Genomic DNA, 25,872 nt, shown 5'->3' with positions numbered 1-25,872 from the left:
CCCTCCCCCCCCCCCCCACTTCTAAATACACCATTTCTGCTTTACAGAATCAAAAGCAGAGTCCTGCCAGGCAAAGGAATCAACTTCTAACTCATGCCCCGCGATGGTGAAAAAGGAAACTCTCCACACTTAACACGCTCTCACCTGTTTCACCAACAAACAAGAATGAATTCTATCCTTTTTTTTTTTTTTTTAAGCCTCATCCAAAGGAGAAATCAATCAAAAAAGGGAAAAAAAAACCCCAACACCTAGCATAAAGGGCAAAGCAATGATTCTCCGTGCCGAGCACAGGGATGGATAACAAGCAAAGCGTGTTTTCTTGGCTCAGTATCTGAACCAGCGTTTTACAAACGGTTGTAATAACCCCCTGGTATTATTGTACCCACACCACCAATGCCGGGGACCGCACAGGGGCACCTCAGACTCCTGTGCCTCCCATATTCTGCTCCATGTGGTTCGCTCGCCTTTTTTGAGCACGGAGGTGCTCTGAAACGTCTCAGAGAACAGAGCATCCTTCCACAGACTGATCTTAATTAGGCTCAACCACCGACCCAGGCAATGCAAACAGCTAACTAGTTTGTCCCCGCGCCGGGGAGCATCAGTGAGAACACGGCCGGCGACACGCAAAACAAACCCCAGGAATCCTTCCGTGCTATTTGCAGTCGCTAGGAATTTGCTTTTTTCCCTTCCCTCGGCACCGTTAAATCGATCTGTGCCCGGGCTGCGAGAGCAGGATAAAGCACAGGGATTTTACTTACAGAGATCCCGTAGCTCCATCGCTGCCGACGATGACAAATTTGCCTCCCACACGACAGCGAGCGAATGACTTAATGCTGCTTTTTGCGGAAGGCACAATGCGCGCGGGCGGCAGATGGTCTCCCACAAAGCTCTCTAACGAGATCCCTCCTCGGCGTAGCCATGTGAGAGGAACAAACCCCCCCTCCCCTCTCTCTCTCTCTCTTCCCCTCAACCCCACCCCCTTCCCCTCTCCTCCTCTGCACACCTTTGCCTGCTCTCCGCTCCCCCCTCCCCGTGCCCAGCCTGGAGCTTTGCTTATCTTGCGGGTACCCGATGGGCCCCCCGTCAGGCTCCCCATTGGCACAGATGGGGTGGTGGCAGCCAATCACAGCCCGCTCCCATTTTGGGGAGGAAAAAAAAAAAAACCAAACACCTAACCAAACCAAAAAAAACCAACCTCCTAAAACCTCCTGCCCATTTATTGAGCATCTTGGGGAACATCTTTCCCAGGAAGAGCACATCCCACCGTTGGGCGGTAGGGGAAAAAATAAAACCAAACACATGGGAGCTCTCCCCATCTCCCGGAGGCTCCCTGAGAGTTGATTTTTATTTTTTCCCCCAGGGCCCGAGGCTCGAAGCCCCCGGTGGGGACCCGGGAGCACCTCGGCGGGGGCCACGGGGGAGCGCGCCGGAGCTCCACAATTACTCGCTCCATCGCCATGGAAACAGCCTGGATGCAGCAGGGTTGGATTTGTGTAGCACATCTGCTGCCAGGCTCATAATCAACTGCAATCTCATCTTTTTTTTTTTTTTTTTTTTCCCCCCCCTCCCCCCCCCCCCCACCCTCCGCTCTCGCCGCTTATTTGATGGTGAGTTTGCTTTCTCTTTTCATACGGGCTGGGAAAGTACACGCCGGCAGAGCCGCGCACACGTTGACTTTCTTCTCTGTGCAAACACGGGGCAAGAAGTGTGTATGTACACCATGGGATGTACACACAAGAATACTCACTCATACGCATGCATTTGCTAAGGATGTACACCCCCCATGTATCCAAGGAACACACGTTATTCCTATTTCGAGGTTGAACAATGGACCGGCACAAGACAAGACTGATGTATGGGTCATCAAAATAGTACATTTCACTTTCCAGTCCCATAAACTGTCCAAAGGCAGAGCCGCGCACACGTTGACTTTCTTCTCTGTGCAAACACGGGGCAAGAAGTGTGTATGTACACCATGGGATGTACACACAAGAATACTCACTCATACGCATGCATTTGCTAAGGATGTACACCCCCCATGTATCCAAGGAACACACGTTATTCCTATTTCGAGGTTGAACAATGGACCGGCACAAGACAAGACTGATGTATGGGTCATCAAAATAGTACATTTCACTTTCCAGTCCCATAAACTGTCCAAAATGGGCTCAACATCTGACATGGTGAGGGGTCTGGAGCACAAGTCTTATGAGGAGAGGCTAAAGGAACTGGGATTATTCAGCCTGAAGAAAAGGAGGCTGAGGGGAGACCTTATTGCTCTCTCCAACTCCCTGAAAGGAGGGTGTAGCCGGGGGGGGTCAGTCTCTTCTCCCAAGTCCCAGGTGATGGGACAAGAAGAAATGGCCTAAAGTTACACCAGGGAAGGTGTAACTTTTTCACTGAAAGGGTTCTCAGACATTGGAATGGGCTGCCCAGGGAGGTGGTTGAGGCACCATCCCTGGAGGTGTTCAAAAGACGGGTTGATGTGGTGCTGGGAGATAGGGTTTAGTGATGGGGTTGCTTTTTATTTGTTATGTGGGCGTTTATTAGGTTGATGGTTGGACAAGATGATCTTTAAGGTCCCTTCCAACCTAGAAGATTCTGTGATTCTGTGACTACTGTGAAATTTCCCAAACAATCTCCTGTTTTTCTAGTGGGCTTCTAAAATTCCATCTGCCTGACCTGAGTCTACAGGCAACTCATTCTACACAGGCCCTAATTCTGCCCAGGGCCTGGTGAAATGTGCCACCAGGAAAACTTCAAGTGCAAAATGGTTGTTATCCATGGGTATAAATCTCTGTGCCACCCTCTGACAAGACAAGGAAGGAGAGATGACTCGGTCAAGAGAGGAAAGCAAGCAAAGGGACCTGGCAGTTTGGGGTAATTTCTGGCTGCTCCTCAGACTTTCTCTGGGACTCCTGAAAAAGTCTTTCATCCTCTCCACACTTCTGCTACTGAAACTGCAGAATGGGGAGAATACCTAAATGCACCCATTTGTATCACAAAGATAAACCCAGACAGACTATGAGACACCGCCGTCCCTTCCAACCCCATATCGTTCTGTGATTCTGCGATTATAATGTTGTTAGCTGTTACGAAAAGGGTACTTTTGAATGGCTCAGGATGCCACAAGGATTCACTTCTTGCCATGCTGTACTCCTTCCAGCTTCTCCTTTTCCTTTAGAGCAGCACCACCTCCTACTTCCTGCAGCACCATCACTGGGACCCTGAGCACACAGGCTTTTGCGGCCACTCTTTTAGTTCTGAAGCATCAAACTGCGGAAAGATGTTCAATGTGCATTTTAGGTGGAGGGGGGCACGAATCAAAAAAACTAGAATTGCTGACAGGACTTGGTGGGGGAGAAAAAAAGATGTTCTATCCCGTTCCATTCCTCTCCTACCACTCCTTCCACCTAGGATCATAGAATCGTCCAGGTTGGAAGAGACTTTTCAGATCATCTAGTCCAACCATCAACATAACTCTGATAAAAAACCAAAAGAAAACCATACAGCTCCACCCACCCACCCCACCTTGGAAACATTTTTCCTGATCTCCAATCTGAACCTCCCCTGGGGCAACTTGAGGCCATTTCCTCTTGTCCCATGGCCTGGGACTTGGGAGAAGAGACCGACCCCCCCCCTGGCTACACCCTCCTTTCAGGGAGTTGGAGAGAGCCAGAAGGTCTCCCCTCAGCCTCCTTTTCTCCAGGCTCAACACCCCCAGCTCCCTCAGCCTCTCCTCATAAGACTTGTGCTCCAGACCCCTCACCAGCTCCCTTGCCCTTCTCTGGACCCACTCCAGCCCCTCAAGGGCTTTTTTGTGGGAAGGGGCCCAAAACTGGACACAGCCCTTGAGGTGGGGCCTCCCCAGTGCCCAGTCCAGGGGGACCAGCACCTCCCGACTCCTACTCCCCACGCTGTTCCTGACACAGGCCAGGATGCTGGTGGCCTTCTTGGCCACCTGGGCACACTGCTGGCTCATCTTCAGCCCACAGGCTACCATCACCCCCAGGTCCTTTTCTGCCGGGCAGCTCCAGCCACTCTGCCCCCAGCCTGGAGCGCTGCAGGGGGTTGGTGGGACCCAAGGGCAGGACCTGGCACTTGCCCTTGGTGAACCTGAATCCCACCAGGGAGAGGGTGCTCTGAGGGTATGGAAGATACCTCATCATTTGTGTGAAAGATGAAGCAGCTCAGCAGTTCCAACGTTGTTTGTGCCAGCTGTTATAATCATATCTTATGGACTGGAAATACTGTCGGTATGTACAGCTTAAAATAGTCACACCAACCATAAATAAATACATGAAAGGCTACTGGACAATGAAAACCAACTGTCACATTCCTAGTGGGCCTCTATACTGAAATTTGTTTTTTTTAAGCCAATATTAAATTAGTAAGCTTCCTAATCAAATAAGTTGCTCCTTTCTTTGGTATGATACACAAGGGTTGACAACTCTTCATTAGGCTGTCCTTCGTTAACGCACCGCTGCAAGCAAACGTACTGATTAGCAGCGCAACTCTGGAGTACCTGGAGAAACCTTCCCTTGGCTCAGTTTCCAAAACTCTTCACCTGCATTTCACCCACTAAAGAGACTGTGTCCCAGATTAGGGCAACCAGTCGAGAACTCCAAAGACCCATTTTAAGGTCTTTTCCTGCCATCGGAAAGGAACAGAAGCGGCAGAGATCTCTGCTTCTGAGGGCAGCAAGCTGTTGGATTTAACTTGGAGAAACCTCACCCTTTGCCACCCTCTTTTCTTAGTAATCTCCCCTGTAAATTGCATTTCTTTTCCTCCCAAGGTTGCGGTGCGAGAATAAAGAGAGGCTAAGAAATTCACAGCACTCTTAAAGCAGGACAGGGCACAAACACCTAAGAAAGCTTTTAAGGGAGATCAAAAATTCAAGGTTAGAAAAACCCAGGCAATTTCAAAGCGACGTAATAAATGAGATTCGTGGAAAAATCTGCTAAGACAGTGGGGATAAAATGATGCTGCTCAAACGAAAAAGGATCAAAGATTTCCAGGAAGGCTCCACAGCAAAGCTGCTCCTTGCCAATCTGAGAGCAGCTCCTGGCAGTGTGGTGTCACGGGCCAGGACCTGTTTGTGTGTGGGAGCCGAGGAACAATCACCGGTGATATAAAGCTTACTCATCCCTCCACATCGTGGGGTTTACTTTCTTTTTTGGCCTTGATACAGGACAAGAGGAAATGGGCACAAACTCCAATGTTAAGAAGTTCCACCCAAACATGAGGAGGAACTTCTTCACTGTGAGGGTGGCAGAGCCCTGGAAGAGGCTGCGCAGAGAGGTGGTGGAGTCTCCTTCTCTGGAGAGAGACTTTCAAAACCCACCTGAACAAGTTCCTATGCAACCTGCTCTGGGTGGACCTGCTTTGGCAGGGGGTTGGACTAGAGAGTTGACCTCTCCAGAGTTCCCTTCCAACCCCATAGCATTCTGTGATTCTATGGGGAAGATGGTTAACCTACTAACACTTTCCAAGCCAGGGACTCACTGGTTGGCTCCCGGCGACTGCTTTTCCAATGCCATAAATTATCTGCCAATTCTCCAGTAAACTTCCTGGCCCTTTCCAAAGTCCATCTCCTGATTTGCACCAGGAACAGCTAGTCCTATTCATTTCTTCCAGGAATACCTACAAATTTCCTTTGCACACTCGTATTTAAGTGGCAATTAGGACTGTAGCTACATACAACAAAACACAAACAAATATTTGAGAAACTTTCAAGGCCACATTTCACATTTAGTTTGGTTTCCCTCAAATTCTAATATCATAAAACCTTATGGCCTCCTTTACCAGGAGCCACTTTATTTCCAATAAGCAGGTGGTTTTGGTTGGTTGGTTGGTTTTTCAATATTAATGCATCTGAGAGAATTTTTTAGATAGCAACACATAAGCCAAATTAAAATGAAAATGCTGGGCCACCGCATAAAGAGATATCTATTCTTTCTGCCACTTAAGACAGCCTTACTGCAAACCACAGAGCTTATCTGACTAGGAACACCCAGAGATATATAAGCTGCTGAAAACACTGTCAGGAACACAGCTTTGCAAATCAGATTAGACGTGACCTTCAGAGGTGATTTGCCACCGGAGCACCCGGGAAGGTCTATATGAATTACAAAACCACAGAAACCTTTCCTTCTGCAAAGCATGGATGGATTTGATTTCCACCATCCAAGGGCCAATGTGCCTGTTCAATATTCACTACCTTCTCCCGTGCTTCAGGTGCAGGGAGCATCCAAGTCTCTGCCCGCACCACTGGGCCGGTCGCTCCCTTCTCCGGATGCACACCTACGCTAAAAGCCTTCGAGATGCAGGGAAGTGCATTAAACAAAATCTCCACTCATCTTACAGAAATTAAATCAGAGCTTTCTAGAGTCTCAGCCAACAGCCTGGGACATGGACAACAGCAGGCTGGATGACTGTCTAGGGGCATTGAATCTGCAATCCTACTTCATCTTCTCTGCAAACCCAAGTTCTTCAGCTAAGCCAAAGCCAGCCAACAGACAATCCCGGAATTGGCTGCAGGAACTGAGAGGAGTATTTCTCAGTTTTCCCCTTGCTAAAGGATTGCACATGGCCTGAACGGTGAAAGGAGGCTTTCTAGTCTAGACAGCACGACTGCAGGCTCCATTTCCACCTCCAGCGTTAACTCCAACAATATCTGAAAGTCTTCATGTATAACGCAGAATGAAAATATCCCCATCTTAAAAAACAACAATAATAATAAAAATTAAAAAAAAAAAAAAAAAGAAGAAAGGCACCCCAACCACACATCAGAAACCTGGCGTAAAAAAAGGATGAAAGAGAAACTGGGTTGCTCAGAGGAAGATTATTCTGTCACAGCAAATAGATTTGAAGTTGGATAGATTTTGATACACATGCACAGCAAAAAAAAAAAAAAAAAAAAAAAAAAATTTCTAACCTTGACACTGGAAACAGCAGAGCCCTCTCTGACAAACAACCTCAAGCGATGTTTAGGTTTGGAGGCAGTGTCCTGTGTCGTCATCGTTAGTTTGTCTTTGTAAGCTATCACATTAAAAAAACCTCTTAAAATACGCAAGCCCCTGTGGCTGTCTGCAATCTTTAAGTCCTGCCATTTCAAACAGACATCGTGGTCATACGGCATGAGAGGGCACTGAAGAATTTCAAATCAATTACAGTAAATCCAGACAGTAGACGGAAAAAGGTTTCACAGTCCACATCATCAAATCTAAGATTCCTTACCCAGCACTCTGAGGTACACAAATGCCAGGGCCAGGAAATTACCTTGTGAGTTTTACAACCCTATCACGGAATCACGGAATTGTCAGAGCTGGAAGGGACCTCTAGAGCCCATCCAGCCCAACTCCCCTGCCAAAGCAGGGCTGCCCAGAGCACATCACTCAGGAGCATCCAGCTGGGGCTTGAAGATCTCCAGAGAAGGGGACTCCACACCCTCCCTGGGCAGCCTCTGCCAGGGCTCTGCCACCCTCACCCCAAACAAGTTCTTCCTCACATTGGAGTGGAACTTCCCATGGTCCAGCTTGTGCCCGTTGCCCCTCGTCCTGTCCCTGGGAACCCCTGAAAAGAGTCCGGCTCCATCCTCCTTCCACCCACCCTTTAGATCCTTGGAAGCATGAAGAAGGTCTCCCCTCAGCCTTCTCTTCTCCAGGCTCAAGAGCCCCAGCTCCCTCAGCCTTTCCTCAGCAGGGAGATGCTCCAATCCCTCCATCATCTCTGTTGCCCTACGCTGGACTCTCTCCAGCAGTTCCCTGTCTCTCTTGAACTGGGGAGCCCAGCACTGGAGGCAGGATTCCAGTTGTGGCCTCCCCAGTGCAGAGCAGAGGGGGAGAATGACCTCCCTCCACCTCCTGGCCACACTCTTCCCTACACAGCCCAGGATCCCATTGGCCTCTTGGCCACGAGGACACACTGAGCGCTACCCGCCAAATCTATCATGCAGTTATCTGCAGTTGGGGTTAGGATTTTCCTGCTCCCTCCTCTGCCCACTTTGTTCAAACACGTATCATAATTCTGTACAAAACCCTTCTGCATCGTGCTGAGAGAATTTTCAGCCCTGTCCTCTTAAACTCATGTTTTCTCCTTCACGTGTTTGGTTTGGAGCACACCTGGCCAGGACAGAGCAATTTCAAATTGCTGCAGCATTTCACCTGCAACATTCTTCTACCTTCAACCACGTCTCCAAGTTGTGCTGTGCAGCAGCAACACAAGCTGGATTTATCTGCAACCCAAACCATCTGAGACTTCCCTTGAATGCTTGGGTCTCTGTAGGATGGGACCCGAGGATGGTACATCGTACCACCAACACTGTTGAAACAGATGCTGTGAACATCTTTGGCCAGGCCTCTCTCACGTGCACACGTGCTCCTCTCCATCTTATTTATTAGAGCATTGGTGGTTTTTCCTTCTGGAAGACGCAGATTAAATCTCTACTCCATCACATGAAACGGAAACAATGATTTCTTCTACTTTCCTGCTTTTAACAAAACCAAAGAACAACAGGAGGGACAAAATAAAGGAAAAATTCATCCATTTCAGGTATCTGAACTTACTCTGATGCTGTCATGGGTCACCATTTAAATAATGACGCAAATTTTTTTTAAAATTATGTTAATTACATAAATAGGTACTTAGGAACTACTTAAACGGGAGATTATTTACCCCCTTGACTGTACAAGCCCATGTGTCAGCACATCTGCTGCACAGGACGATTCAATCTGTTCACACAAAACTCATGCTCTCTCTTGCTAATGGGGAAGATGTTAATAGCGTGAGCCCTGAAGCAGGGACTTCAGGTTTTATCCAAGAGGCCCTGAAGGCTGGCACAAGGGATGAGGGCAGCAAACATCTCTGGGTTTCTAACAACCCTGTACGTACTTGCCTAGGCACTCCGGAAAAGGAAATGGGATTTTTATTCAGGAGAGTTTTCTCCATATGTGCTTTAATTTCAAAAGCTTCTATCCTGTGTTGTTTAAGAGAAACAATCAGACGCACGGCAGCCTCTGGAGGAACTGATTGTGCACCTTTGAGAGCAGAATGACAACGTTTAGCGAGAGGGTACTGAAAACAGCTCAATTACAGAGTTACCTTTGCCTTGATTCACCTTCATAGCTGCTGCTGAAGGACCTCCAGACTGTTATTTTAATAGCTGTTAATGGGGGTCTGCCCACCATTTATCACATTCATTTCACAGAATCACATGAGGTTGGAAAGGACCTCTGGAGATCATCTCGTCCAGCCTCTTGCCAGAGCAGGCCCACCCAGAGCAGGTCCCACAGGAACATGTCCAGGAGGGCTTGGAAGGTCTCCAGAGAAGGAGACTCCACCACCTCTCTGGGCAGCCTCTTCCAGGGCTCTGCCACCCTCAAAGTGAAGAAGTTCCTCCTCATGTTTAGATGGAACTTCTTATATTCAACTTTGTGCCCATTTCCTCTTGTCCTGTCCCTGGGCACCACTGAAAAAAGACTGGCCCCATCCTCCTGACACCCACCCTTGAAGTATTTATAGGTGTTGATCAGATCCCCCCTCAGCCTTCTCTTCTCCAGACTCAAAAGCCCCAAGTCCCTCAGCCTTTCCTCGTAAGGGAGATGCTCCAGGCCCCTCCTCATCTTTTCATTTCACACTACTTTCACATCACATCCAAGTCACAGGAGATAGGACATGGGGAAATGGCATCAAGTTGCGCCAGGGGAGGTTTAGATTGGAGATTAGGAAAAATTTCTTCATGGAAAGGGTTATCCAGCATTGGAATAGGCTGCCTAGGGCAGTGGTTGAGGCACCATCCCTGGAGGTGTTCAAAAGCCTGGTTGACGTGGTCCTCATGAATGTGGTTTAGTGATTTTTTATTGCTTATTTCCTATTTATTTTTTTGTCAGAGTTAGGTTGATGGTTGGACTAGATGATCTTTAAGGTCCCTTCCAACCTAGACAATTCTATGATTCTGTGATCACAGGTTTGGAGGGTAAGGGTCAGAAGACCCTGGAGCTGCAGAAAGGGATTGCCAAGACTACAGTCAATGAGAAGAACAAAAAACCATGAGTCTAGTCTCCAGATCCAGCAAGCGCACAACAAATTTTCTTGAGAACAACCAGCTCTGTCTGCTTCCACCTCACGCAGGTGGGAAAGTCAAATTCATGCTCCCCTAAGCTGAATGAACAGTCAGGGCTGTTTACCACCGAGTTATTTTTTTGCAAGTATTCTCTAATAGGAGCAATTTACCAAATGGACACTCAGCTTTAGTTAGAGAGGGCAATACCCTCCAGACCATTGTAGCCCACAAAATGATCTACTAACACTCCTGGACCACATCAGTCTCTGGCCATGAGTGTCTGTTCCCAAGGGCTTCAGAGTGTCCCCAGACTAAAGCGGGCTGTGCAAACACCCCCTTTCTCAAAGCCACCACCACCAGCCACTTCTTCAATCCCCGTACGTGGAAATGTGCAGCCAAATATACATCCCCTGAACACGTGTCTCCTGCCCACACACCCCCATTCACAGCCAAATGCAGTATAAATAACCCTGCTGTATAAATAGGCTTGCTTAAACCGAGCCTCTTGCTTAAATAAGGTCGCCATAAATACTCTTTTTTCTTTTATGCTGCCTGTTGCACCTCATGTTTAAGTCTGGGAAGCAGCAACCATGTTGGAACGACTGGAGAAACCCCAGCAAAGCTTATTAACACTCCATTCTGGAAGTCAACAGGTAGGAAGGACATGTGAGCTCAGCATCCTGATGTAATATAGCACCAGTGAAGATTTAGTGAAAATGAAAGGCAAGCAACTATTTTTTTGTCTCCGTGTTCTTGTGATATCAAGATAGATAAATATTAGTAGGACAGGCAATAAGGAACTGCAAGCCATCAGAGGAGATCCTCCAGCACTAAAGCAGCAGCCCACACAAAACCAAAGTTATAAAAATAAACCTTATATTCCCAGTTGCAAAAGAAAAAAGAAAAGAAAAGGGGGGGGGAGGTGGAGGGAAGTAATAGAAAAAGTAACTTTTCTCTCTGCACCTTTGGATGACCATCCAACACTCCTCACCGTGCTCATGTCTGTATTCATTAATACAGTTTTATGGACATTTTCTGCCTTAGCCTTTTCAAAACATTTCAAGAAACTGTTAAGGCTGTTTTCTCTGAAGATGGGTAGGAAGGACCGGCTGTCAGAAAGGACTCTCTGAACCTCCCTCCAGCAACCTTCCTTCACATTCAGCCCACACACCAGGCCCAGCTCTATCAGTGTTCTGGCTCATTTTGTCAGGGCTGTTGCATCTGCTCAGAACTTCCTCTCCACTAATGAGCCTCTCCATCTAATCGATCTTCAGAGTACAAAATTCTTCAGCCTCAATCACCCATGAGCTGTCAGTACCCCAGCACGGCCACGCTTACCATCTCAGAGGTCAATCCCACCTCGTGCTCGCTCTCTGCTCTTCGCCCATGGTAGATGGAATGATTACTTCCTCTTCCAAGCAAAGAGACAAATTTAGGAAGGTCAAGAAACGCATGGGCAGTTGCAACCGTGGGTACAAAGTCCAAGTTTTCCTCTCCCCTCACTCCCCAGCCCCTGAAGCCCAAACATATTTATAGTGCTAAGCCAGTGGTATTTCTACCTGTTACATTACTGCTTTATTCACTGTTGGACCATTTTTATTCCATTAATGCTTTCCTTTAAAAACACTTTAGAATTGCTTTAAAAAAAGAAAAGAAAAAAAAAAAAAGAAAAAGATAGAGGTTTAAAAAGATTTCAGTCTTCCTTAATCATGCAGGGATATATTTTCAAAGCAGAATGCCAGGAGTATTCCACGTGACTCCCATTCACGTTAAAATTAGAGTCACCAGAATAAACCCCATATGCTGCTTTGAAAAGGTACTGCAACTTGTCCAAGGAAAATTTCCACAGCTTAATGGTGCTTGCACAATTTTTTCTGCCTGCTTCCCTTCCTTTGATTCCTGAATATATTTTTAACAGCCTTTTGTTTTGTTTCATATTTTTTTTAATAACACTTTGTACCATTTGAAAAACCAGAAAGAAGTGATTTGCTGGTTATCTTGGTTCCTCTGCAGCCCTTTTATTTTAAAATTAGCAGTTTAATCAGAAGAGCTTCCAAAATCACTCCTTTTTGATACGGTCACTGTAGACAACCTTTCCATTGGACGGGTGGCTCGCGTCGAGGTCTGGCTGAATTCCACACCTGAGCTGTTGTCCTGTCCAGTGGTGCTCAGTATTTCTGTGTAAGCCCTAAAAAAATGTTTCTCATCTGGACAGTGGGGAATTTTTTTTCCTGGAAAAAGGCTGAGGCATAGTCTCTCCTCGGCAGTTACAGCACCGCTGCTCCTACTGAAGCCGGGCAACACGAATGTCCAGGTTTCTACACTCAAGATCCTACACTCCCCATCCTAGTCTCAAAATCCAAACGTGGATTTTCATAGAATCATAGAATCGTCTAGGTTGGAAGGGACCTTAAAGATCATCTAGTCCAGCCATCAACCTAACTCTGACAAAAAATGAATAAGAAATAAGCAATTAAAAAAAAAAAAATTAAAAAATCATTAAACCATATTCTTGAGGACCATGTCAACCCTCCAGGGATGGTGCCTCAACCACTGCCCTGGGCAGCCTATTCCAATGTGCAATAACCCTTTCCATGAAGAAATTTTCCCTAATCGCCAAACTAAACCTCCTCTGGTGCAACTTGAGGCCATTTCCTCTTGTCCCATCATCTGGGACTTGGGAGAAGAGACCGACCCCCCCTGGCTACACCCTCCTTTCAGGGAGTTGGAGAGAGCCAGAAGGTCTCCCCTCAGTCTCCTTTTCTCCAGGCTCAACACCCCCAGCTCCCTCAGCCTCTCCTCACAAGACTTGTGCTCCAGACCCCTCACCAGCTCCCTTGCCCTTCTCTGGACCCGCTCCAGCCCCTCAAGGGCTTTTTTGTAGGAAGGGGCCCAAAACTGGACACAGCCCTTGAGGTGGGGCCTCACCAGTGCCCAGTCCAGGGGGACCAGCACCTCCCGACTCCTACTCCCCACACTGTTCCTGACACAGGCCAGGATGCTGGTGGCCTTCTTGGCCACCTGGGCACGCTGCTGGCTCATCTTCAGCCCACAATCAACCAACACCCCCAGGTCCTTTTCTGCCAGGCAGCTCCAGCCACTCTGCCCCCAGCCTGGAGCGCTGCAGGGGGTTGGTGGGACCCAAGGGCAGGACCCGGCATATGGCCTTATTGAACCTCATCCCATTGGCCTCGGCCCATCCATCCAGCCTCTCCAGATCCCTCTGCAAAGCCTCTCTACCCTCCAGCAGGTTGACACTCCCACCCAGCTTGGTGATCATTGATAAAGATGTTAAAGAGAACTGGCCCCAGTACCGAGCCCTGTGGGACACCACTCGTGACTGGTCACCAATTGGATTTGACTCCATTCCCCACCACTCTCTGGGCCCAGCCTCCAGCCAGTTTTTAACCCAGTGGAGAGTCCTCCCATCTAAGCCATGAGCAGCCAGTTTCTCCAGGAGAATCCTGTGGGAGACTGTACCAAAGGCCTTTTGCCCAACGCAGAGCATCTGTAACATCTGTGGCAGCCACAGAAGCCCCCGTGCCCACGCAGAGCCAGCTGCAGCCCTGAGGACCGCTCGTCCTAGTGTGTCGTGGCCATCCCAGCGAGCCCTGCACACACCGCGCTCACATACGCACTTACTGATAAATACTGGCTGATTATTAAATTTGTCATTTATGACTACGGTCTTCCCGGTCGTTTAAAGAGAGAGGAAATGTTAAGTTTTTGACAGCTTCAGTTCTCTTCTCCCTGCCCCGTCATTTTTATTGCTTACTAATGCCGGGCCTGAGAGACTGTGCACAGAAAAGATGCTGTGAATGCCACCTCTTCAGTTTTTTCCTCATCCTTCTCATTACCGTTCCAAATTGCGACACATTTTCATTTCAGTCATTTACATCAAAAATGCATCTAACCACTCCATTACTTTAACCTTTAAAGGATGTAAACAAAGGGAAAATATTTTGCTTAAATGTGGAAGGTGCTTCCGCCAAAGGAAAAAAAAAAAACAAACCCACAGTCTCCTTGGTAGAAGAATTGTGTATCAGGACAGGAAGAAATAAACTGAGATGGGGTTGTTCTATCCTCAACACCTTGACAGGTGAGGTGTGGGCTATCTCTACCACTGATTTTCCAGGCAACATTCAAAGTGTCATTTATGTATTCTTGTTATCAAAGTAAAACTTAGCGTCACCTTTCCTTTTTTACTCTTTGTATGTTCTGTCAATTTAAATGGTGATCCTTAAAAGAAATACCTAGAACTTCCTCAGGATGGTGGTGTTAGAGGCAGATGGAGCTGGAACCTGTAAGCAATGGAGCTTTAGCTTAAACAGAGGTCTCTGTACAAGGCAAACACTTAAAAAAAAATTTAAAAGCCACCACAAACTAACACACGGCCCCAGAATCAATCCACTAATGGCCAAAGATTGCTCTGCAATTGCTACATGCACCTCTGCTGTGAGGACAGGCTGAGAGAGCTGGGGTTGTTCAGCCTGGAGAAGAGAAGGCTCCAGGGAGACCTTATAATGGCCTTCCAGTACCTGAAGGGGCTACAGGAGAGCTGGGGAGGGACTCTTGGTCAGGGAGTGGAGCCATATGAAGAGGGGTAATGTTTTAAACTGAAAGAGGGGAGATTTAGGTATTAGGAAGAAATTCTTTGCTGTGAGGGTGGTGAGACCTTGGCCCAGGTTGCCCAGAGAAGTTGTGGATGCCCCACCCCTGGAGGGGTTCAAGGCCAGGCTGGATGGGGCTTTGAGTCTAGTGGTTGGTGTCCCTGCCCATGGCAGAGGGGTTGGGACTCAATGACCTTGAAGGTCCCTTCCAACTCTTACCAGTCTATGATTCTAAATATTGGGTCTCAAATACTCTAACGAGTTCCTGAGGTTGGACAAGTTACGTCAGCTGAGCAGCAGTAGTGGTAAATGTTTAGTAAAACACACTTGCCTAAATGTTAGCAAGAAAATTTTGAAGAAATGCTTCTGACCTTACATTTCTGAAGAAGCTTGAACACCCCTGAGGAATAACAGCTCAGCTGTCAGAGCTCAGACAAGTTATAACTGCTTTAAAGGGGTCACTGCAGTTAATGGGGAAAGCCTGACTTCTTAAAAGCCGCTGCTGCATCCATCACAAGGATCTCTTGCACTACCTTTAACATAGGAAAAGATTGGTTGGTGTTGTTTCTGTGTTTGTTTTAATGATGATTAATGATATGAATTACTATTTCTTCCTGTTTCATACCGCATAAGAAAGTAGATTTTTCCACATAAAACTACAAAATAATTCAGGTTGCTAGAAAGTTCTAGGCGTCATCAAGTCCTGCAGACACAGCAGAGCTAACCTCAAGCCTAAGGCAGGTTGCTCAGGGCCTTAATCTGGACAAGTCTGGAATTTCTCCAAGGATGAAGATTCCATAATCTCTCTGTGCAACCTGTTCCCAGTGCTGCACCAGTACCAGTAGTTGGGATTATTTTATATATACGTCCTACTGGTTTCCTTCACTGTAACTTCTCTTTTCTTCTTTCACTGTGTACTTCTGAGAAGTATATGCATCTTTGCTGAAACTTCTTGTTAAGGCAGTGGAAGTATATACAACTGGATCCACTCTCCTCTCTCCAACCCTTTTCCAGGATGAACAAATCTAGTTCCTTCACATTCCCCTTAAACACCACACACTCCATCCCACTTAATCATCTTGGTGGCCCTTTGCTGGACTAGCTCCATTTCATCAACCCTTCCCATTATTGGAGCACAAAAGTGGACACGGTCTTCCAGCTGCTGCCTCACAAATGCCAAGTTCAGGGGAATAATCCCTTCCTTGCTGCTAGCTTGGGTCTTTTTAGTCTGGAGAAGACTGAGGGGGGATCTGATCAATGCCTATAAATACCTCAAGGGGGATGTCATGAGGATGGGGCCAGTCTTTCTTCAGTGGTGCCCAGGGACAGGACAAGAGGAAATGGGCACAAACTGGAACATAAGAAGTTCCATCTAAACACGAGGAGGAACTTCTTCACTGTGAGGGTGGCAGAGCCCTGGAAGAGGCTGCCCAGAGAGGTGGGGGAGTCTCCTTCTCTGGAGACATTCAAACTCCACCTGGACACGTTCCTGTGGGACCTGCTCTGGGTGGACCTGCTTTGGCAGGGGGTTGGAGGAGATGATCTCCAGAGGGCCCTTCCAACCCCACAGCATTCTGTGATTCCGTGTGACTCTGTAATGCAACCCAGCATGCAGTTAATCCACACCACACAAGGGTGCACTGCTGATTCATGGTACTCATCAGCACAGCGACCATCCTACAAGCAAACACCTACAATTATATTTGTAAAATATGAAATCATTCTTTCTGAGTCCTCAGTTTGCACTGGCAATCACCTACCCTTAGTTTGCTGTGGTGCAGAAATTAATATCAAACCCTGGCCACCATAAAAACCAAACGTAGATACTGAAGTGTTATTCTAGTACTAAAATCAAGAAGCACAGAGAAGGAAATGAGAATCATCAAATTCTCTCAAATTATAATAACTTAAGCAAATTGAGCAGCTATGAAACATCCTGTTCTCCAGCACTTAAAAGCAACAAGGCAATAAAATGAAAAAAAAAAAAGAAATCTAACCCATGCAAAGCTAAGTAAGTTTTATACAGTGATTTTCTTTCTTTTTTCCCCAAGTTCAAAGATTTTGCTTTAACTGGTACCTTAAAGATCTTACACCATGAAGGGCCACTTAGGCCACGTATATAAGCTGCACACATATGATACCTTCTACCTGAGGTTTATCTCCCAGATTGCTGGAGATAGTTCTTTTCTCTAAGTAAATTAAACTTTGCAACCCACTGTATGCAAGATTAGGCTAGATAAAAGAATATCCAGTTCACCACCATCATTAGCAAAATCTTGTACTTACATCATTACTCATGAAGGAAGACTGGGTTTTTTTGTCCATATAGCTACATTTTTAGGAATAAGAAACCCATCTGTGCATGTAATTTTGACTATGAAACGTTAATAGTGTCCTTCAGGTTTCTACCGCTGCTGAAAACACACAGCTGTCAATCAGTAGCCTCCATCCTGGCTTCACAAACTGGATCCCAATATTCTATGACCTCAAAGGGTCTGTTCTGGTCTCTTGACAGGAGACGTGGCTGTGCAAAGTACTCAGCAGGAACCCCATCTACAGAAAGTGAGAAAAGTCATTAACGCCCTCGTTAAGAGAAGTGGAAGCTCTGTATGAGCCATGCCATTTCTCCAAGGAAAGGGGACAGGCAGAAGGAAAGACTAGGGGAACAAAACCTGCTGGAGGTCAGAGTGTTGGACAGGGAGAGAGGCTAAAGGAAGCTTCACTTCCAAGAGAAAGAGAAATCCAGTAAGATTTCTGCATCCAGTCACTAGTTTATATGCGTGCTTTAAAAGGAAAAAAAATACAGGCCTTAAAATGCAGAATAAGTATCTGTTATATGACAATCAGATCAATTAAGATTTTTTTAAAAAAGATTCACCAGGAAGAAAACAGCCCTTTAACAACTCCCAAAAGCCTAGCTTGCACAGAAAAGAGCTCCTGGAAGGAATCCGAACATCTTGACAGCTATGAGATTACATCCTTCATCTCACATATCTGATTCTACAAAAAAAAGGATGTTCAGTTTTCCCACTTGGTGACTTTTGAGATGTTATTTTCACTATGAAGGGCTGATCAATTGCTTTCTGAAGGTGCTGACAATGTAACAACGATACAGTGAGATCTGTAGTTTCCTTTGGACTCTTGGTGAAGTACCACAAAAAATTCTAGGCAGCCTTTCCTATTCCAGGAAAATGGATACAACTGCAATTCTTCGGTTCTTGCCGCTGAGGTTCTCGCATCAGCAACACACCAAAGATCAGCCCGTTTCTCTGAGACACAAAACCTCTGCTTGAAATCTGAAGATACATCTCCAGAGAGAAAAACTACTGGAAAACCCATTCCAACAGGTCCATGTCCTTCCTGTGTTGAGGACTCCAGAGCTGGACACAGTGCTTCAGGTGGGGTCTCACCAGAGCAGAGCAGAGGGGCAGAATCACCTCCCTGGACCTGCTGGCCACGCTTCTCTTGATGCAGCCCAGGATGGGGTTGGCTTTCTGGGCTGCCAGCACACACTGCAGGCTCATGTTGAGCATCTCATCCACCAACACCCCCAAGTCCTTCTCCTCAGGGCTGCTCTCCAGCCATACTCCTCCCAACCTGTATTTGTGCCTGGGACTGCCTTGACCCAGGTGCAGGACCCTGCACTTGGCTTGAGAAACTCCTTAACTTTCACACTTCTTAGCTTTCATACCTGTTCCTAGGGGCCTTACTTCTCTGCTTGCTATGTCCAACACACAATGGCAACTTGAGCATGTGGGAGGGAGCTTATCAATAAATTATCTTTCAGTCATCAATAAATCCACAACTTTTTTTGTATGGCTATTCAAATCGACAGTGTAGAGATGAAAGGGTAAAGAAAAAAAGGGCCTTTACCACTTTCAGAGGCACACACGACACTTTCTATCTTCCAGTAAGCTGTTTTGCTCTCTATGGAAAAGTGGTAGAACCCAAGTGCACACGTCCCAGCTTGAGTACCATTCCCAAGTAACAGCTGTTACTGGGAATGCCTCGAGCCCAAACATTCTGTGGGGTAAAACCTAACATTCCCTTCAGAAAGCTCATGCCAAATCCCTCGCCTCCGTTTTCCCACTCATCCAGTCTCTGGGAAGTTGAGGACAGTTCACGTTGGCACACCAAGGCCCAGTTTAACCTGTGATCACAGAATCACAGAATGCTATGGAGTTGGAAGGGACCTCTGGAGATCATCCAGTCCAACCCCCTGCCAGAGCAGGGCCACCCAGAGCAGGTTGCACAGGAACGTGTCCAGGTGGGGTTTGAATGTCTCCAGAGAAGGAGACTCCACCACCTCCCTGGGCAGCCTCTTCCAGGGCTCTGCCATCCTCACAGGAAAGGCATTCCTCCTCAGGTTTAGATGGAACTTCTTATGTTCAAGTTTGTGCCTGTTTCCTCTTGTCCTGTCCCTGGGCACCCCTGAAAAAAGACTGGCCCCATCCTCCTGACACCCACCCTTGAAGTATTTACAGGTGTTGATCAGATCCGCCCCCAGTCTCCTCTTCTCCAGACTCAAAAGACCCAAGTCCCTCAGCCTTTCTTCCTAAGAGAGATGCTCCAGGCCCCTCCTCATCTTTGTAGCCTCTGCTGTCCCCTCTCCAGCAGTTCCCTGTCCTTCTGGAACTGGGGAGCCCAGAACTGGTCCCAGTGCTCCAGATGGGGCCTCCCCAGGGCAGAGCAGAGGGGCAGGATGACCTCCCTCCACCTGCTGGTCACCCTCTTCCTGATGCCCCCCAGGATGCCATTGGCCTTCTTGGACAACAAGGGCCCATTGCTGGCTCATGGGCAACCTCTTGTCCACCAGGACTCCCTGGTCTTTCTCCTCAGAGCTGCTCTCCAGCAGGTCACCCCCAGCCTGTCCTGGTGCAGGGGATTGTTTCTCCACCCTACAATTGCCTGACCATCCTTAAGAAAGCTTCACGCAGCCCATGCAGGACTGACTCTGCTAGAGCTGCCCTAAAAATAGAGACAGGCAGCAGCAGCAGCAGCAGCGGGGACTGACCGGCAAACACCCTGCTAATGGTGACTGACGTGTTCCACCAAGACAATACCACGAGATGTAAACTGCAAACAATGAAGGGCATTTGTGTAACAGTAGATGAGATCAAAACAACAAAGCACCCCGGCTTTGCTTTACCAGACACGTCCAAAAGATTTCTGCTGCTCTTTTCAACCACGGTGCTATTTAGATTACAATTACTTCAAGCCAACCAACAATAACATCAACTCTTCTGCTACTGTAAGAGAGGCTATAAAAAAAATCTCATTGTCAGCTGCATCGTTCATCACCATAACCTCATTTCAACCGAAACAAAATCTCTGAGACATCACCTCCCCCCCTTCCCCCCCCCTTTTTTATTTGCCTATAATAAGGTCTATATTCTGGGGAGCTCTCGGGCTGAATTCCATGCGTTGTGATTCACAAAATGAAAATCTGGTATTATATGCCCACTGACATTCACATCAGCAGCAATTCATGCAGCAAAAAGCCATATGCCGTGCACCTCTGATTTTAACTGCGCTACAAAAACATCCTAGAAAGAAGAAATAAAAATAGAGACGGAGACAAGAGTGGTTTCCCAGGATCTGATTATTATCCCCACTTTAAAAGAGGAATGACAGGGGCAATATCCCAAGATAGGCTGTTTTGGTGACGGTTCCAGTTCGGTTATATTCATTCCCTTAGTGACTAACATGCTCTACGTGCAAGTGAGGAATTCTTCCCCGGTGCAAAAGGTTTATAGAGAGAACAAAAAAAAGCAGTTAGCACAGATAAACTACACTCAGTGCTTCTCCTCTGCTTTATCAGCCCTTCCACTCCATCATCTTTTTGAAGCCTGAGATGTTTATTGGTTTGATCAGCACCCACAGAGATGAAAATGAAGAGCACTTTGAAAATATGAAGTACCAACAGGTTTTAAAAATTGCCATCTCCAGGGTGTTAAGCAGGCCCAGACGCAGTCCACATTAACACACAGCCTTCGTTAGAAAGCTGGGGGAGAAAATCCACCCTGCCACCAACGGCTGGGTTTTTCACAAATAAGAGATTTCACCGCTGAAACCAACAGCGACTTTCATTACTGGGGAAAGGATAAGACAATTTTCTGACCAAGGAATGGATTATACTAATTTTTATACTAAAGCTCTTTTTTCTTTTTTTTTTTCTTTTCTTTAATAACAGATGTTTTGTTGAGACACCCCTTCCTTTCCTTGCTTTTTGTTTGAAGAATCCATCTCTTTCCTAGCGTACCCACCCTGGCAGATAAACGGGCAAAATTTCAGCTTTAAAATGCTCTTCCTTTTCCCCTCCATGAAACCCTTGCATATGTGATCACTGGAGAAGGGGAGTTCAGCTGGGATACGAACTAGATGTGACCCTGCTACTGAAGACTTCCGAAGCCTTCTGGGAAAGAGAGAAAATAGGAAAGATACTATTTTTAATGAAAAAAAAAAATAATCTTTCAACTAGTTCATAAGCTGCAAGGTGCAGAGAAAAGGCAAGTGTCGCTCCTCACTGCTTCATTATCCCTTCTGAGTACTCAGATTCCACAAATTAATTTTTTAAAACGTATTTGCATTTTTGATAATGCTAGTTAGGACTGAAAAAAATTTCAAAAGGAAGCAATCAACTGGATTTAAAAATGCACTACTCTTCTTCACTTCCTTTGAGCTTGACAGTCCCAACCTTTGGGGTATGAATATTTAAATTCAGATCTGAGTTTTACAGACCCACACCTTGGGAAGTAGAAGACCCCCGTCTTCAGAGTCTTAAATAGCCCTTTTCTTGGGTTGCTGATGCCTGAAGCCTTGGAGGAGCAACAAACTGGCTTTGACAAACGCAGCAGGACACGTTTGGAGATGTGACAGGTGTAGATAAATGCTCAGAGATGGGGAAAACTAAACAAAGCCATTCCCAAATGAGCAGCTGATGGATCCAGGCAGCCTTGTAACATCCAGGCTGCAGAAAGGACAGCAGGAACACTGACCCAGCCCTAGGGAAAGGTCTTCCTTCAATGGTGCTCTTGGTACCTCGCCTTAAATTGCTCTGCTTAAACCAGACCTTTCTTAAGGAAGTGATGGAATAGACCCGACAACCTTCCTGCGCCCTGTTACGCTCCTCCAGGAGATTCCCATTGTATTTGGAGGGTGATTTTTTTTCTTCCATTAGGAAAAAAAAAAAAAAAAAAAGACACATTTTCCGTTTAAGCTATGCAGCAGCGTTGCAAAATGTTAACTGCTCTGCATTTTTTTCATAAATTCACGCATTACACAATTAATGATACAATATATTTATAGCAATTATCCGTTTCCAATAAAAGTTAATAAAGTGCTAACGGCCTCAGGTGTGAAAATGTGGAACTTAATTTGTGCTAATCTGCCTAAGCCTGGGGAATACTGAATTCACTCCATGTGAGAATAATTTATTTGCAGTATCCTTGATTGATATAAACAAAACATTTCCAAGGGAAGGTGCAATAAAGCTAACAGAGAGCTGCAATCATTCCACTAGCCTGGTGTTTCCCAGAGGTAAAATGCAAACAGAACGGCCTTCCAAAGCTTCTCTTCAAAGAAGTTAAAATTAATCTGCTTCAGACTGGTGAAAAAACACCCATAAGAAAAACAATAAATGCTTTGGAGAGCATCGGTAAAGAGCTATTTATCAGCCCTTTCCCTTTTCATCATCGAAAGGAAAAACAAGGGACTTACAGACTGAACAAAGGATTTTACTTTCAAGTTAATGTGAATGAATTTTTCCTCATATGAGGTTATGGTTCTTTCATTTTCATTGGACATCCCCCTCTAAGCATCCCTTCAAGAGAGTGGGAAAGAGGGGCAGGGACACAGAGGAAAGTAGGGCCTTTGGGGCTGGAGCTGCTGCTGCTGCAGCCTGGAGCTGTGACGGGGGAAAGGAGGAGGCTGGAGCAAATGGCCAGACATCACAGAATGCTATTGGGCTGGAAGGGACCTCTGGAGATCATCTAGTCCAACTCCCTGCCAAAGCAGGTCTACACAAAGCAGGTTGCACAGGAACGTGTCCAGGCACATCCTGGTTCTACTTTTTGTTTGAGCTCTGGGTGACTTTACCTCCTTCCTGTAAAATGGGATTATGAAACCTCAGCCAACTCTGAAAAGAGCAGAAGAGTGCAAAAAAAACTGTTAGTGCCACTAGAGGGGATTACTTGAGTGTGGAAGGAGATCTGTTCCTCCTCCAGATGTGTGGCACAGCCCTGCTGCTTCCAGGTCAGGCATAGATGAGAAGCTCAACATGAGCCAGCAGCCCAGAAAGCCAACCCCATCCTGGGCTGCATCAAGAGAAGTGTGAGCAGCAGGTCCAGGGAGGTGATCCTGCCCCTCTGCTCTGGTGAGACCCCACCTGGAGCACTGTGTCCAGCTCTGGAGTCCTCAGCACAGGAAGGACATGGACCTGTTGAAACTGGTCCAGCAAGAGGCCCAGGAAGATGCTCAGAGGGCTGGAGCACCTCTGCTGTGAGGACAAGCTGAGAGAGTTGGGGTTGTTCAGCCTGGAAAAGAGAAGGCTCTGGGGAGACCTTATATTGGCCTTCCAGTACCTGAAGGGGCTACAGGAGAGATGGGGAGGGACTCTTGGTCAGGAAGTGCAGTGACAGGACAAGGGGTAAGGGTTTTAAATTGGAAGAGGGGAGATTTAGATGAGATACCAGAAAGAAATTCTTTGCTGTGAGGGTGGTGAGACACTGGAAGAGGTTGCCCAGAGAAGCTGTGGCTGCCCCATCCCTGGAGGGGTTCAAGGCCAGGCTGGATGGGGCTTGGAGCAACCTGGTCTGGTGGGAGGTGTCCCTGCCCAGGGCAGGGGGTGGGAACTGGATGATCTTTAAGGTCCCTTCCAACTCTAACCATTCTGTGATTCTATGGAGCTGCCATGGCAAGACCTCACACCTAAAACTGGGACAAGAAGATTAAAGCCACAGGGGCATTTTGGCCAGGACCTGCCCACAGTCTGCTGCTCGGGTCTCTCTGATTTGCAGAGGACCCGGTGACAGCTCCTCTGCTGTGGCCACCTCACATTGCTGCCCTGACCCTTCCCAAACGCTCCCTTTCCTTCCTTATGGGTGACTGGCGTTGTCTGACGGTGGTGCTGGCCCACAACACGTGTTTCTACACAAAACACCGCTCCCATAAGCATGTTCCTTAAAATCCTGCCCATTCTGAAGCCAGCCTTACACCATTATTCACCCCACAGCGTGACAACACCAGAGAAGCTCTGAAACCTGGTGGCATCGCATTTCCAAACTGTCAGCCAGCAAGGAAACAGCATTTCTCATTTTTATGTTACGCTCCGTTACCTTCTCCGTTAATTTGTCACAGAGCAAGGAAAAAACCTTCACAGGGTCTGAGCACAAGCAATAAAACATCTTTTGCTGTTATCAACCGCTTCAGTGTTTGCTTTGGTAGTTAATTGCAGGACTCACATCATTGTTTGCATCTCCTGTCACCGTGAACAAGGTCTCCTCTCCTGATTACAGCAATCAATGCTAGCTTTGCCAATAATCCTCAAATGGAGGTTTTTTTTGGATTTTCTGAGAATTTTTCGAATTTTTCTTAATTTTTCTAATTAAAACCATCATTTTGTCGCAGACCATTCAAAAAGCTGGTGTTTTATAGTACGATGATGTCAAACACACAGCCAGCGGGCAAAATAAATTAACTAGTGCTCTGAGTGATGAGAAAAGTGCATCTGTAGCATCATTAGCCAAACCTCATCCCACTTTCCTATTCCTTAAACCTGTAGTTTCAATCCATGCAGCAGACTTTGATTTCAAGCCCTACACACCACAAGGACTTCCAAAGTTTTTCAGTTTTGGCATCCCCTACTTCACTTTAGCCATGTTGAAATATTAATCTGTGTCTTGTTACGACCAGTCATTTTTGGCCATCTGAAAACCTAAAAGCAGCTACCATTTCACCCGTTCTCTACAAAGCAGCTTCCAAACCTTGGCAGGCAAATCAAATAATTTCATCTTTTTCCTTCCACACTGGGACTGAAAGCAGTAATTTTTATTCTTTCTTTTTTTTTTAAGATGGCACTACACTAGGCGCAGGCTTAGCAAATTGTTCATATTATTCTGTTTTAATAAAACAAGGTATGGCTGGCCCTGCAATTAAAATAATCCATTTGCTCACCCTTTTTCCTACAGCATGGCAACTTCAAACCTACAAAAAGTAGCAGACTGAAATCTCTGGTAAGAGCAGAGGCAAGGGGATAAACTTGTTCTCTACATAACGCCCTGTCCGTGGTCTCCTTGTCTCATGAGAAATAATATGTTTATTTTAAAAGAAGGTCACTAACAAGACAGTGATCTCAATGTAAATCCTCATTAGGGCAACACGGGCGCGTTTGCTTAAGTACCACTAATGAAGATCAATGAAAAATATTCCATGCTTTCATCTGGCCCCACGGAAGGCATTTTACAGTGGGGCAATCACCTTGAATTCCACCGACTATCACGGTAAAAATAAACAACAAAAAAACCCCAACCAATTTAAGTCATCTTAGTCTGTGTGGCAGCAGCAGGGCCTGGCTCCCCTGAGCAGAGTGTGGGTGGTTCCTGCGTGGGGGAAAAACTGAGTGCTGGGCACCTCTTCCATGGGCAGGCTGGTGATGAAGGTGTCTAGATGCTGGAGATAACTCAGACCAGCCTTCTTTACAGCGAGCACCAACTCCCCAGATCAATAGGCAATGCTTTCTTCTGCCGCAATAAAACATGTAGAGTTATGTAAAGCTTGGAGACAAGATTATATTTTCGAAGTCGTAAACCATGCTGCCTGCTCACAAAATGACTGTGGAGGACAGAGCCTGTAAAAAGTCCTTTGATCAACTGTAGGCTCAAAGCAAAACAAAAAGGTTTCAAATGGAATTGCTGCCACTTGCATGTCTGTCTATCCAACTGCATCTTAATTTCTCTAGAAAACTCACCAGACATGAATTATGTATATCTTAAAGTGTTATAAAGGCATAACATAAGCTTAGCTGTCTGACTGATTTATTCTATTCGGATACCTACCAGCATAGTGAGAGAATGTAAAAAACATTTTAGGTCTGACAGTATCATACTACGACCGTAGGGATCCAAGGACTTTTTCCAATGCAAAAGTTGACAAAAGGTGTCTGTTTTAATGCACGAGAATCAGAGAGACAAAGCACGAGCT

At 46.5% G+C, this 25,872-nt stretch overlaps 1 protein-coding gene across 8 annotated transcripts in view; it reads right to left on the bottom strand.

Annotated features, from left to right (window-relative positions):
- ELMO1 (engulfment and cell motility 1) overlaps positions 1-25,872 on the bottom strand; it is a 348,732-nt gene that overhangs the window by 102,605 nt on the left and 220,255 nt on the right. Inside the window, exon 1 of one of the 8 annotated variants that reach the window (XM_014942272.1) lies at positions 759-930. The exons of the other annotated variants lie outside the window; for them this stretch is intronic. The gene's annotated coding sequence lies outside the window, so the exon portion shown is untranslated. Of the gene's footprint in view, positions 1-758; positions 931-25,872 lie in introns of those variants that run through there. 8 annotated transcript variants of the gene reach the window in all.

Source organism: Calidris pugnax, unplaced genomic scaffold (assembly GCF_001431845.1).
Source record: "Calidris pugnax isolate Ruff unplaced genomic scaffold, ASM143184v1 scaffold23, whole genome shotgun sequence".
NCBI classification, from domain to species: Eukaryota; Metazoa; Chordata; class Aves; order Charadriiformes; family Scolopacidae; genus Calidris; species Calidris pugnax.
The sequence above is the reverse complement of the archived record's forward strand: the minus strand, read 5'-3'. Positions and strand labels throughout refer to the sequence as shown.